The 13,840-nt window shown below is 43.3% G+C and overlaps 1 protein-coding gene across 1 annotated transcript in view; it reads right to left on the reverse strand.

Annotated features, from left to right (window-relative positions):
* The window catches only part of tpra1 (transmembrane protein adipocyte associated 1), a 41,406-nt gene extending 29,581 nt beyond the window's left edge, over positions 1 to 11,825 (reverse strand). Inside the window, exon 1 of the mRNA XM_062969816.1 lies at positions 11,607 to 11,825. The gene's annotated coding sequence lies outside the window, so the exon portion shown is untranslated. The remainder of the gene's footprint in view (positions 1 to 11,606) is intronic.
* Positions 11,826 to 13,840: the final 2,015 nt, after the last annotated feature.

Below are 13,840 nucleotides of genomic sequence, written 5' to 3' on the forward strand. Positions count from 1 at the left end.
ACATGACCATTGTATCTGTTAGGCTTGCTCAAATAATTCGATTTCCCCGTTACTCGTTACTAATTCATTACTTTTGTAACTTGTGAAGCAATATACGACCTTGATTGTCCACACGTCTGGATATCGCGGTTTCGAACCGCGACAGGCCCGTTTTTCTTATTTCGTCGGTTTTTTTCGTTGGGAAAAAAAGGTTTTGCAAATCACCCAAACTTGTTTAAGTGCACTGGGGCAACCTAGCGTGTTCTTTCCACCTTGTGGCCAATCAGAGAGCACGTTTAACCCAGGGGAGGGGCTGGTAGTACGTCCTGAATGAAAAGAGCATGCACGGGCGCCTCGTAGCTCATTTCGGGATCTGCAGAGAGAGGGTGGGTTGGGAGTGAGATTCCGCAGGCAGGCAAGATTGCTGCGTCACAGCTTCCTTGGCTGAGCTAGAGCTACAGATTAGAAGACCGGGAGAAAAGGTTGGGTGGGTGAGGTGGGGTGGGAAAGTGTTGGGTGTTTCAGAATTTTTTTCCCCAAAGGGCCTGTGGCTTGGCGTTTGCCACCAGCCCTGCAATTTTTCTGCTGCGCCATATTGCCTGCTGCTACGGACGGGGTGGGCTTTCGTTTTTATTAGGAAACTTCTCTTTTTTTCAACGCTAGTGAGATTCCAGGCACTGCAGGCAGGCAAGATTGCTGCGTCACAGCTTCCTTGGCTGAGCTACAGATTATAAGACCGGGAGAAAAGGGTGGGTGGGTGAGGTGGGGTGGGAAACTGTTGGGTGTTTCTGCAGGGTGTTTTTCCAAAGGGCCTGTGGCCTTTTCCCCCCACAAGCTTGGCGTTTGCCATTTGCCCACCAGCCCTGCAATTTTTCTGCTGCGCCGCCATATTGCCTGCTGGTGCGGGCGGGGTGGGCTTTCGTTTTTATTAGGAAACTTCTCTTTTTTTCCAACGCTAGTAGCAAAGTCTGGCCAAAGGGTTGCACATCCCATTATCCTGCGTTGCATCCCACCTCCTTTGGGAAAAAAGGGAGCCTGTTTTTGCTTCCTGCTGCTGTGCTGCTCTATAGGCCTTGCGGTCAGTGCCAGGGCAGCCACTCCAACAGTGATTCCATAGCACAAAGTCTGGCCAAAGGGTTGCACATCCCATTATCCTGCGTTGCATCCCACCTCCTTTGGGAAAAAAGGGAGCCTGTTTTTGCTTCCTGCTGCTGTGCTGCTCTATAGGCCTTGCGGTCAGTGCCAGGGCAGCCACTCCAACAGTGATTCCATTGCGCAAAGTCTGGCCAAAGGGTTACACATCCCATTATCCTGCGTTGCATCCCACCTCCTTTGGGAAAAAAGGGAGCCTGTTTTTGCTTCCTGCTGCTGCTCTATAGGCCTTGCGGTCAGTGCCAGGGCAGCCACTCCAACAGTGATTCCATTGCGCAAAGTCTGGCCAAAGGGTTGCACATCCCATTATCCTGCGTTGCATCCCACCTCCTTTGGGAAAAAAGGGAGCCTGTTTTGGCTTCCTGCTGCTGTGCTGCTGCTCTATAGGCCTTGCGGTCAGTGCCAGGGCAGCCACTCCAACAGTGATTCCATAGTGCAAAGTCTGGCCAAAGGGTTGCACATCCCATTATCCCTGGTCAGTGGAGCTTGGGACCCCATTTCACTAGCTGCCTCAAAGGCGCCACGCCCTTCCCCTTGGGTGGTGGGGTGGTGGCCTGGGGCCGGCCAACGGTGGCCGGCCCCCCTGGTCAGTGGGGCTTGGGACCCCATTTCACTAGCTGCCTCAAAGGCGCCACGCCCTTCCCCTTGGGTGGTGGGGTGGTGGCGTGGGGCCGGCCAACGGTGGCCGGCTCCCCAGGGGAGTGGGATCCAAGCCCCCATTTTGCCATCAGGCGATAAATCAAACCAACGTCGCACAAATCTTACATTTCTTGGGAGGGGGAGGGGCTTGACCACTGTGGTATAATGGCCTCCAATATGGATGCCTGGGGAAAGTCATTGCGCATTGTGGCAGGCAGCACAATGTGTCTCTTGGCCAATGGCCCCCAATGCCCTAACATTTTGACAGATTTACGGGCACTGAAACAATGTTACACAAGTAAAAGAAGGACTTTCACAGTGAAGGAACCCCTACTGAACAGGAAATAACAATTCAAAAGCAGGAACAGATTTTTTGCAATTGGTAAATAAAGATTTTTTATATGAACTATAAAATTGCGCAATAAATCTTAGGAAAGGGCAAACGCTCTGCAATTTAGCGAACAAGCAGGGTGGATTGTGTTCTCCCACTGTACCAAATTTGATCAGTATAGCTGAAAAAATGAGTGCAGGAGAGCCCCCTAACTCCCCCCCCCTCTTGGGCTGTTTTTGGGCCACTGCGCATGCGCGTCCGCCATTAACGAATTAATTTTGAAAATAACGAATTTTCGTTAATTTCGAATTTTTTGGGGGGCAAAATTCGGAAATGTCTTCAGAAACGAAACGCTACCCCCCTCTGCTTTTGAAACGAGATTAGAATCAATTTTTTCGTGGATCGCTCAAGCCTAGTATCTATCCAACACCATGACTAACAGGAGTAATAACCCCCAAAAGTGACCCAAGAACTTCTAGTACGCACATGTGTGAGAGAGAGGCGCTGCTCTCTAAATGTCACTGAACTGCAACTTTCAGCATGCTTGATCCTTATTAGGCTGGTTAGTACAGTACAACCCAGGGATCCATTCAATTCCAACCTTAATTTTAAACCAGTAAGGGTGTAGTACAGTGGGCTCTCAGTATCTGCTGCGGTTCAATTCCAAGTACAGCTTCCCACCCCAGATACCCAAATCCATGGATGCTCAAATCCCATTATAAAATAGAGAGTAATAAAATGTCATCTCTTATAAACAATGCTGAACAGTAACATTTGCTTTTTGGATCCCCTCTTAAGTATTTTGATGCCACAGTTGGGTTGAATTCATGGATGCAGAACCTGTGTTTATAGAGAGATGCCTGTATATACTTGAGCTCAGGTTTACCTAGATTAGTAGTTCCCAACCTGGGAGTCTCCAGATGCTTCTGGCCTACAGCTCTCAGAAATCCCAGCTGATTTACCAGCTGTTACAATTTCTGGGAGTTGGAAGGCCAAAAACATCTGGGGACCCCAGGTTGAGAACCACTGACCTAGACCTATAAGACCTGAAACCATATCATGTATATATTAAAAACAAACTACAAAGGTTTACTAAAACAGATGAACTCCGCATACACTTAATGCTGCTTTCAGTACAGATTCAAGAGATCCACAGCTAAGCACTGGCAAAAAAAGATTAGCTTCAGATCTTTTGTTCTGTTTGAATGATGGGAATTCTATTAAATGTCCCAAGCTAATTTAACACTTTCATAGTTCACCACAATGTTACTTATTATTTATTTATTTATTTATTTACAGTATTTATATTCCGCCCTTCTCACCCCGAAGGGGACTCAGGGCGGATCACATTATACACAGGGCAAACATTCAATGCCCATATACATAGAACCGAGACAGACAGACGCAGAGGCAATTTAACCTTCTCCTGAGGGGATGTTCGATTCTGGCCACAGGGGGGAGCAGCTGCTTCATAATCCACTCTGACCGCACTTCCTCATTCCAACGTTGTAAATTAGTTAAATTTGCCTCTCCACTTTTTATAAGTGGTACCTTATCTCCTACTTGATAGATGCAACTATCTTTCGGGTTGCTAGGTCAGCATAGATATATAGATATATTTACCTGGCTTTTGGGGTATTTACGCTATCAACACAGTTAACAGAATATTGGTAGATTACAAATTATAGTACTGAAGAAAGAAAATAAGGAAACTGAAACATTTAAATTGCACTAGGATATAAAAACAGACATAAAATTGTTTTTTTTAAAGGTCTTTAAAAATTATCTTAAAAACCAATAGATATCTATTTCCCTGGAGCAGACCATTTCAAAGATACAGGACCATTACTGAATAGGCCCTGTTGCTAGCAATTGTCAAACTAACACCTCTCAGCAAAAATTTGAAAAACAGACCCTCAGATACCAGTCTGGAGGCTTGGGCAAGTACGTACATGGTGACCCTTTAGATAAGTTAATCCAAATGTTTAAAGATTAAAGACAGCCTCACAAATTAGACCCAGTTACACGTAAGCAATGAATGCAATTGCACAAAAGCGGGGATCAAAATATCTAGTTTCTCTTAAAAACTAGAGGAACTGGAATAAAGTATACAGCAGAGCTTTACAAACATTTCATGTTGGTGACATACTTTTTAGACATGCATCATTTCGTGACACAGTAATTGAGTTTTACTAGCAAACCGGAGGTTATATGAGATATGGACACATGAATAAATAGTAATTTAAAAAATATACGGGGATACAAGATATCTCATGAAAACCTTTAATTTATATTTTAAAAACTAGGTGCCCGGCGATGCTTGGGTTAGATCTTTTGCAACAATAAACATAAAAAGTATTAATTGTTGGCTTTTAGATTTTAAGAAAACCCATCATCATCATCACCATCACCATCATCAATTTACTTTTCTCCTACAATTAGGACTCTTATGCATACTCTCATGCTTTTTCTAATGGGTCTACAACTCCCATCTTCATCTGTTATTGTGCCAATCCCGCCCATATTCAAACTTGGCCATGTCAGGTCTGTGTGCCAATTTTGGTTCAGATCCATCGCTGTTTGGGTTCACAGCACTCTTTGGATAGGTGTGTACTAACTCCCAAATTCAAGGTCAGTTTCCCCCAAACCCCAACAGTATTTAAAGACGGCCATGATGGGTATGAGTCTCAGGTTTGGTTCAGATCCATCCTTGTTTGGGTTCATAGTGCTCTCCGGATGTAGGTGAACTACAACTTCAAAAAAATCAAGGTCAGTCCTGCCAAATCCAGCCACCATTCAAAGTTGGCCATATTGGGTATGTGTGCCCAGATTCATCTAGAGATCCATTGTTGTTTGGTTCAGAGTGTTCTTTTGATGCAGGATGAACTACAACTCCCACTACGGTGGGTCAGTCCCTCCAAACTCCCACTACGGTGGGTCAGTCCCTCCAAGTACTGACAGTATTTTCTGTCAGTCATGGGGGTTCTGTGTGCCAAGTGTGGTTCAGATCCATCATTGGTCGGGTTGAGCATACTCTCTTGGATGCAGGGTGAACTACAACTTCTGCCATGGTGGGTCAGTGCCCTTAAACCCCGCCAGTATGGTCTGTTGGTCATGTTGGGTCTGTGTGCCAAGTCTGGTTCAGATCCGTCAGCAATGGGAGTCACAGTGCTATCAGGAAGTTGGAGTTCTCTTGGAAATCAGTTGCTCAACAAACATACAAACTTTGACTATACAGTAGAGTTTCACTTATCCAACATAAACGGGCTGGCAGAATGTTGGATAAGCGAATATGTTGGATAATAAGGAGGCATTAAGGAAAAGCCTATTAAACATCAAATTAGGTTATGATTTTACAAATGAAGCACCAAAACATCATGTTAGACAACAAATTTGGCAGAAAAAGTAGTTCTATATGAAGTAATGCTATGTAGTAATTACTATATTTATGAATTTAGCACCAAAATATCACGATATATTGAAAACATTGACTCCAAAAATGCGTTGGATATTCCAGAATGTTGGATAAGCGAGTGTTGCATAAGTGAAACTCTACTGTATAAACAGATATAGATATATGATTATTACTTAATTCACAGAAGTTTCCTATTAGATTTGCATGACACACTGCAGTCATGACACAGAGTTTGGAAAGCTCTAATATATACAATTGACACAGTGAAGGTTTCAGAGTTTGTCAATAAAAACTTCTTTGGAAACTGCTACCAATCTTTGTTCATGAGATAACATACTGTGCTAAATTATCAGAACTCTCCAAATGAACCATCATGCACATAAAGTAGGGAAAAGAGAGAGACCTTTAATCTAGCAGGGACATTCCTGCTCCACCCGCTCAAATTTGCTTCCCCAAGGAGAAGCTAATGAGACGAGGGTGCTTCAGTCTCCTTACAATGCACATCTGTTCCATTTTAAGCCAACAGAAACTTAACATTTCAAACAACCCTTCTGCTGGCAAAACATCGTAAAAAGAAGGAGCAGTGCTTTTGACCCACAAGCTTGTCTTCTTAGGTCATTCATCTTTAACTGATTTATATGTTCTGTCAGACAGGATAGCAACATTTCCAAGGCCCACATATTATAAAGTAAATAAATGTATGAAAACAGAGTTTAGAAAATATCCTAAGAGTCAGTGATGGTGCTAAACTTTACCAATGGAACAGCAGAAGACTGACTTTCAAGATGTTTGATTTTTGATCTTTATTCCGATACCAACAGTGTAGTGCAGAACCTGAATTTAGCAAACTAAGGATGTATCAACTCTGCAGTATTAATGTAGTTTGGCACCACTTTATCTCCCATGGAACAATGTTATGGAATCATGGGAATTGTAGTTTCACAAGGTCTTTAACCTTCTCTGTCAAAGAGTGCTGGTCCCTCACCACACCACAACACCCAGGATTCGACAGCATTGAGCCCTGGCAGTTAAAGTGATGTCAAGCTGCACTAATTCTACAGTGCAGATGCACCCTAAGTGTCACTGTTTCTAGTGCTGAGTGAACCCTTTTGCTTGCTGGTAGACTTTTAAAAACTTCAGTAGCTTCCACTGCTTCATTTCAGATGTATATTATTTGTTTTGACCTGGATTATATGAATCCCTGCTGCCGGATAATCTGGAATAATCAGATAATCTGGGATCAGATCCTGGGATATAGAGCAGTGTAGAAGGGGCCGCAGGTATTTAGATAGCCAGGCCTGTGATTGTTAATACATTACTCACAACCCAGCCCTAGTTATGTGAATAGGACTTACTGTAGTGTGAATATTCAGTCATCGGTGGAATCAGCGATCAATATCACACACTGTTTTGGAAGAATCTTGCTGTGAATATGCCCATTCTAAGTTCTCCAGATGTAAGATGATTCATATCTTCAACCACAGTGCAAGACGAAATAAATTATAAGCTACCATCCACAGTCACCACTATGAGGTGCAATATAAATATACAACTTCCTCCTTCCTGAATGCCTCACCTTCATCCTCTCTTCGATTGAGTTTCCTTCGCACGTGCCAAGCACACTCTTGGCCAAGACCTTGCTTAGAGGCTTTACCTTAATGAACACCCAGGGCTCGATTACAATACAACCACTACCCTTTTCTAATAAGAACTGTACGTTGCCATCAATTTAATCATACCATACATCATAGCTGCAGTGCTCATAATTGTTAGTGCACATGTCATGCTTCCTGTCATACCAACAAAAAATGGGCACCCTGAGATTTTTAGCTAGCCACAATGACCTCTACAAGCCAGCCCTACTAACAGGTAGAGTAAAATGCAGAGAGGAATGGATGGGAAAAGGCAATGAAATATCAAGGAGGAGAGATGGGATAACAGCCCACCTTCATGCACTTTCTAAACCAGCCTTAAGTGCAAGGATGAATGTTGTTTCCACCAACAATGGAAAAACAATGTGATATATTATTGCAATGTGCCTTTGTTGTTTCCAACTTATGGAGACTGTTTCCATGGGCCTAATTTGGCCCACAATATTGTATGTGGCCTTCCAAATACTGAACTACAACTCCTGTAATTCTCATCATTAGACATCATTACTACAGCTGATGAGACTTGTAGTAGTGGTAGTAGTTGTAATAATAATAATAATAATAATAATAATAATAACAACAACTTTATCCTTATATCCCGCCCCATCTCCCCAAAGGGACTCGGGGCAGTTGACATGGGAACCAAGCCCAGCAATACACAATAAAATACAACAAATACATATATTTAAAACATAGGCATAAAATCATAAAACATAATATACATTAAAACATACTCCAAACCGATAGCTAATAGCCAGGCGCAGTGTGCATATACAACTGGAGGCAAGGCAAGTGTTATGTGTACAGTATCTTGTAAGCCTCTACTGAATGGTCCAGAAGAAGTGCAGTAGCTGGGTATCGATGGAGGTAAGGGGCAGTTGTCAATTTATGCCAATTTAGTAAAACATACATTGAAATAGCCAGCTTTTCAGATCTTTACGGAATGTGGTCATTTGAAAAGCTGCAGTTTGTTCTGTTCAGTGTGGTCTGAATTTAGATACAAAGCTTGTGGATATGATGTCTGACTTTAAAATGTACTTTAAACTTTCCCCAACCTCAGAGCTGTAAGGGCTGCTGGGATGCAGTTCCCATTATCCCCAGTCTGAATGGCGGATAATCAAAAGCAATGGTGGTTGTTGTTCAATAGCACCTGGGCATTCCTTTGCAAGAGTGTTGTAAGTTTTATTCTTGAGATTAGTAGTTTCTAATCACAATTTTCTTTTATCTGTGACTTCCTTTGGTTATACTGTGCTGTGATCTTATTAGTGTATGGCAATAAAGGCTGTTGTTGTTGCTGAACAAGGAAAAATTTTTTGTACTAGAGCGCTTGATACTGTTCGATGATCATTAGGATAAAGGATCAAAAGCTCTTAACTATTAATGTTCTCTGCAGTAATGCCTCTCCTATCATCCTATTGGTAAATCATTCTCAGAAAAGTCTTAGAAATTTCAACAGAATCAACATTTCAGCAGAATGGACTGCTTTGATCCTTCCAAGACAACAAACAGACCGTGCAGTTGCTTGAGAGACCTGTATCATCTTACACATCCCTCTGAAGATCCATGACCAGCGTCCCACTTGAATGTTTTCGCATCCCATTGTATTTTTATCCCTCTCTGCACACAAGTACGGCTGCATCTACACCAGTGGTTCTCAACCTGTGGGTCCCCAGATGTTTTGGCTTTCAGCTCCCAGAAATCCTAACAACTGGTAAACTGGCTGGGATTTCTGGGAGTTGTAGACCAAAAACATCTGGGGACCCCAGGTTGAGAACCACTGATCTACACTGTAGAATTAACACAGTTTGACACCCTTTGAGCTGCAATGGCTCAATGTTGTGGGATCCTAGGAGATGTATTTTGGTGTGGTTACAGCACTTTTTGGCAGAGAAGGGTAAACTACAACTCCCATGATTCCACAGCACTGTCATTTAAAGCAGTGCATTCATCCAATAGTGTAGATGTCCCCTCTATAAGCACAGTGTAAACACCTGCAGTTTGAATATTGGATCCTATCAGAAATGGATACAAATCCCTGAAAACTCATGCTAAGATAAGCCAATTAGTCTTAAAGGGACCACCACTACTTTTAATAGTGAAATAGACTAATCCAACTATTTCTTCCAGCGCTACCAATCGCCTAACATAATCAATACCAAAATAATACATCCATTATGACACTATTAATAATAATAATAATAACTTTATTTTTATACCCCGCCCCATCTCCCCGAAGGGACTCGGGGCGGCTTACATGGGGCCTTGCCCGATAAAACAATCAAATATCAAAACACAGCAATAAAACAGTTATCCAATAAAAACATCAATTACAGTAAAAACAATCGTTAAAATCAACATAAAACATAAAATATTAACACTGGAGACTAATTCATAGAACTCAGGCAACGTGCAACATGTGCCGAAATGGGGAAGGTAATTTCACAGTTAAAATGGACAAAGTGCAATATAGCATTGGCAACACCTCAAGAATAGGGCTAACAGGACAGTCAAATATTTTCTGTGTTGTTTTAAAATGTCCTCTCTGCCTACAGGCATTCCAATCAAAACTTTTTCAGCCCAGACAAGGAGTCTGCTGACTACTGACAAATCACTGCCTAAACTCTCCATTCCAATACCAAACGAAAGGAAAACGCTAAGAGGATGTTACCAGAATGCAACAGAGAAATAAATAACTGCAGGGGAGTGGGAAGATTTCTACGTCCCAACAGGCATATAGAGGGTAAAAAATAACCACTGGTGTTATGTTGGGGCTCATAACTGATCTTAAAGGGGCCTAGGGATGGGAGAGGGCGAGTTGGCCTTGCACCTTCCATATCTGGCCTTGGATATATCTGTGGAATGTCCAGGGTGGGAGAAAGCACTCTTATCTGTTTGATGCAAGTGTGAATGTTGCAATTGGCCACCTTGATTAGTATTGAATGGCCTTGCAGCTTCAAAACCTAGCTGCTTCCTGTCTGGGGGAATCCTTGTTGGGAAGTGTTAGCTGGCCCTGATTGTTTCTTGTCTGGAATCCCCCTTTTGAGTGTTGTTCTTTATTTACAGTCCTGATTTCAGAGTGTTTTTTTAAATAATGGTAGCCAGATTTTGTTCATTTTCATGGTTTCCTCCTTTCTGTTGAAATTGCCCACATGCTTGTGGATTTCAACAACAATAATAATAATAATAATAATAATAATAATAATAATAATTTTTGTACTCCGCCTCCATCTCCCTGAAGGGACTCGGGGCGGCTAACATGGGGCAAAGCCCGGAAAATTACAATAAATCAGAATAAAATACATCAAAGTAAAAAGATAATTATACACAATAACATAGTAAAATAAAATGGTAACAGTAGTACAGTTTGACATAATATAAAATCAAAAGAAGCATTGACAAAAAACGAACTGGGCCAAAGCGCAAGGAGTGTATATTGTACTCAACGGATGAGGTAGAAGTGTAAAGGGCTGTATTTGGTAAGAGGGATGGGATAAACACTGAAGTTATTTCAACTGATGGAACAGAATAAAGTGCATCAGATATAGTGAACGTCACTTAGACGGTTTCAATGGCTTCTCTGTGTAATCTGACATGGTGGCTGTTAGGGTGTGTAAAAAAACTCTAAAATGAGGATAGCAAATAAAGAACAACACTCAGAAAATTGGAGAATTCCAGACAGGCAACAATCAGGACCAGCTAACACCTCCCAACAAAGGATCCCCCAGGCAGGAATCAGCCAGGCCTTGAAGATGCAAGGCTTTTCAATGCTAATCATGGTGATTAATTGCAACATACACACTTGCCTCTAACAGACAAGAACTTTTTCTCCCACCCTGGACCTTCCACAGTTATATAAACCCCACTTGCCTCGTTTCCAACAGACCTCACAACTTCTGCCATCCAGCCCGGAAAACTCACAGCAACCCACTGCAGGAGATGTAGTTTCTCAGGGTCCTTAGTCTTCTCTGCCAAAGAGTGCTGGTGCCTCCCCAAACTACAAAGCCCAATGTGCCATTGTATTGGGATTGTGGGAGATGTAGTTTCACAAGCTCTTCAGCCTCCTGAGTGGCGCCTCGCAAAAATCACCACCTCCCGCATTCCACAACACTAAAAAAGTGGTATCAACTCGAATTAATTCTGCAGTGCAGGCGCACCCCCAGCTGGGGGAGGGGACAAGAGCAATCGTGGGGCTTGTAAACACAGAGAGACCCCTTTGGCGTGGGTTAGAGGAGGATGGAGGGGGCCAATGGCCAGATCCACGAAAGTGGGGCAACCTTTTAGGGAGGGAGAGATTCACTGGAGCCAAAGGGAGGCAGCAGAGGAAGAGGAAGGAGAGCAGCGCCCTTTCCTGGTCCCCAATGCAGAGACACGGGGAATGAATGCACCCACGGGGGTCACGCGTGGAAGGGGGGCGTTTTTAGGAATAGAGGCTCCCTACCGTTTTGGGTCCCCAGCCGCAGGAAGGGCTGGTTCTCTCTCTCTATTTCTCTCTCTCCGCGGCTTCCTTCCAATGCTATGGAGGCAGTGCCTGCTTCATTCCCGGGGATCCGGGTCGGCCATCCCACAGCCTCCCAGGCTCGATCCCGAGTCTCCAAAAGATACAATACAAAGGGGGCTGTCCTTACAAGGGGGCGTCGCTCAAGTTCCAACCGGCTCCGGAGCCGAAGCACACTCGCTGCCTCTTCCTCAGGGGGAGGGGCGATTAAGGAGTCATTCTCTCAGGCCAAGGCGATCGGGGAAGGAAAAAAAAACACCATCACTGTTCTTCGGCTTCCTCTTGGTGCGGAAATTGAGCCCCGGTCCCTAAAGCCTAAAACCAATCCGGAGACATCTACGTAGAAACAGCCTGGCTCAAAAGCGAAAGGAAGGAGGAAATGAGCCAATGGGGAAAGAGGGAAGGCGGGGTTTAAGGGGAGAAAGATCGCGGCCTTAAAGGAGCAGCTCATTCACTGGTGCAACCAGAAGAAGGGGAGAAAGATCGCGGCCTTAAAGGAGCAGCTCATACACTGGTGCAACCAGAAGAGGTAGCTCAGGATCCACTTTTATCCCAATTACAATACAGTAGAGTCTCACTTATCCCATTTATCCATAAATGTTGGATAAGCGAATATGTTGGATAATAAGGAGGGATTAAGGAAAAGCCTATTAAACATCAAATTAGGTTATGATTTTACAAATTAAGCACCAAAACATCATGTTCTACAACAAATTTGACAGAAAAAGTAGTTCAATACGCAGTAATGCTATGTAGTAATTACTGTATTTACGAATTTAGCACCAAAATATGTATTGAAAACATTGACTACAAAAATACGTTGGATAATCCAGAACGTTGGATAAGCGAGACTCGGCTGTACTAGCAAATTCCGTATTTTTCTGAAAAAACCACAGTCTCCTAGTCTGCATTTTCTGATCACTAACATGGTTGGCAAAATGACCACTCCTAATGCTATAAGCCTGTTACTTTCCTGAACAGTTAGACTGCACTTCTATCATCTCCAATTAGAATGGCTGGAGATAATAGGAGTTGTAATTCAAGAGGCCTGTAGCGTATCTGGGGAAAGATGTTGCATACTGAGTTGCTGTGAGTTTTCCGATTTGTATGGCCATGTTCCAGAAGCATTCTCTCCTGACATTTCGCCCATATCTATGGCAAGCATCCTCAGAGGTTGTGAGGTATGTTGGAAACTAGGCTTGTGAAGTTTATGTATCTGTGGAAAGGCCGGCTTTCATGTCATGAGAGCCAGGGCATTTCATAAAAGTCAGTATATAATTTAAACAAAGGACAAATAGCACAGTAAATCAATTTATTGCTTAACAATTACAGAGTGAAAGGCAAAGGAATATAAAAGTAGATAGTTAGGAGACCAAGGGCACACTGTAGAATTATTGCAGTTTGTCACTGCTTTAACTGCCATGGCTCAATGCTATGGAATCCTCATACGGTATATGCAGTTTGGTGAAAAGCCAGCCCTTTTTGGGAGAGAGGACTGAAGACGTTGTAAAACTACAATTCTCATGATTCCATGGCCTTAAGCCGCAGTGGTTGAAGCGGTGTCAAACTGGATTAATTTTGCACTGTAAGTGCAGCTGTAATTTTACATCCTAATTACCACCTGTCTTTAACGTGTTGTCAGAGGCTTTCATGGCTGGAACCACTGGGTTGCTGTGAGTTTTCTGGGCCGGATGGCCATGTTCCAGAAGCATTCTCTCCTGACGTTTTGCCCACATCTATGACATATTGGAGACTAGGCAAGGGAAGTTTATATATCTGTGGAAGGTACAGAGTGGGAGAAAGAACTCTTGTCTGTTGCAGTTGATCACTTTGATTAGCATCAAACAGCCTTGCAGCTTCAAAGCCTGGCTGCTCCCTGCCTGGGGGAATCTTTTGTTGGGAGGTGATTAGCTGGACATTCCACAGATATATAAACCCCACTTGCCTAGTTTCCAACAAACCTCACAACCTCTGAGGATGCCTGCCATAGATGTGGGTGAAAGATCAGGAGAGAATGCTTCTGGAACATGGCCATACTGCCCGGAAAACTCACAGCAACTCATCTGTCTACTTAGTGCTGTGCTGATCAATATTTACAGCAGGGGCGCTGTTTGGCTCTATTCGCTCCGGAAGAGGAAGCGCGGTATCTGCATATTCAGGAGGAGGGAGCTCCCTTA

The sequence above is a fragment of the Anolis carolinensis genome, chromosome 2 (genome assembly GCF_035594765.1).
Source record: "Anolis carolinensis isolate JA03-04 chromosome 2, rAnoCar3.1.pri, whole genome shotgun sequence".
Lineage (NCBI taxonomy): Eukaryota > Metazoa > Chordata > Lepidosauria > Squamata > Dactyloidae > Anolis > Anolis carolinensis.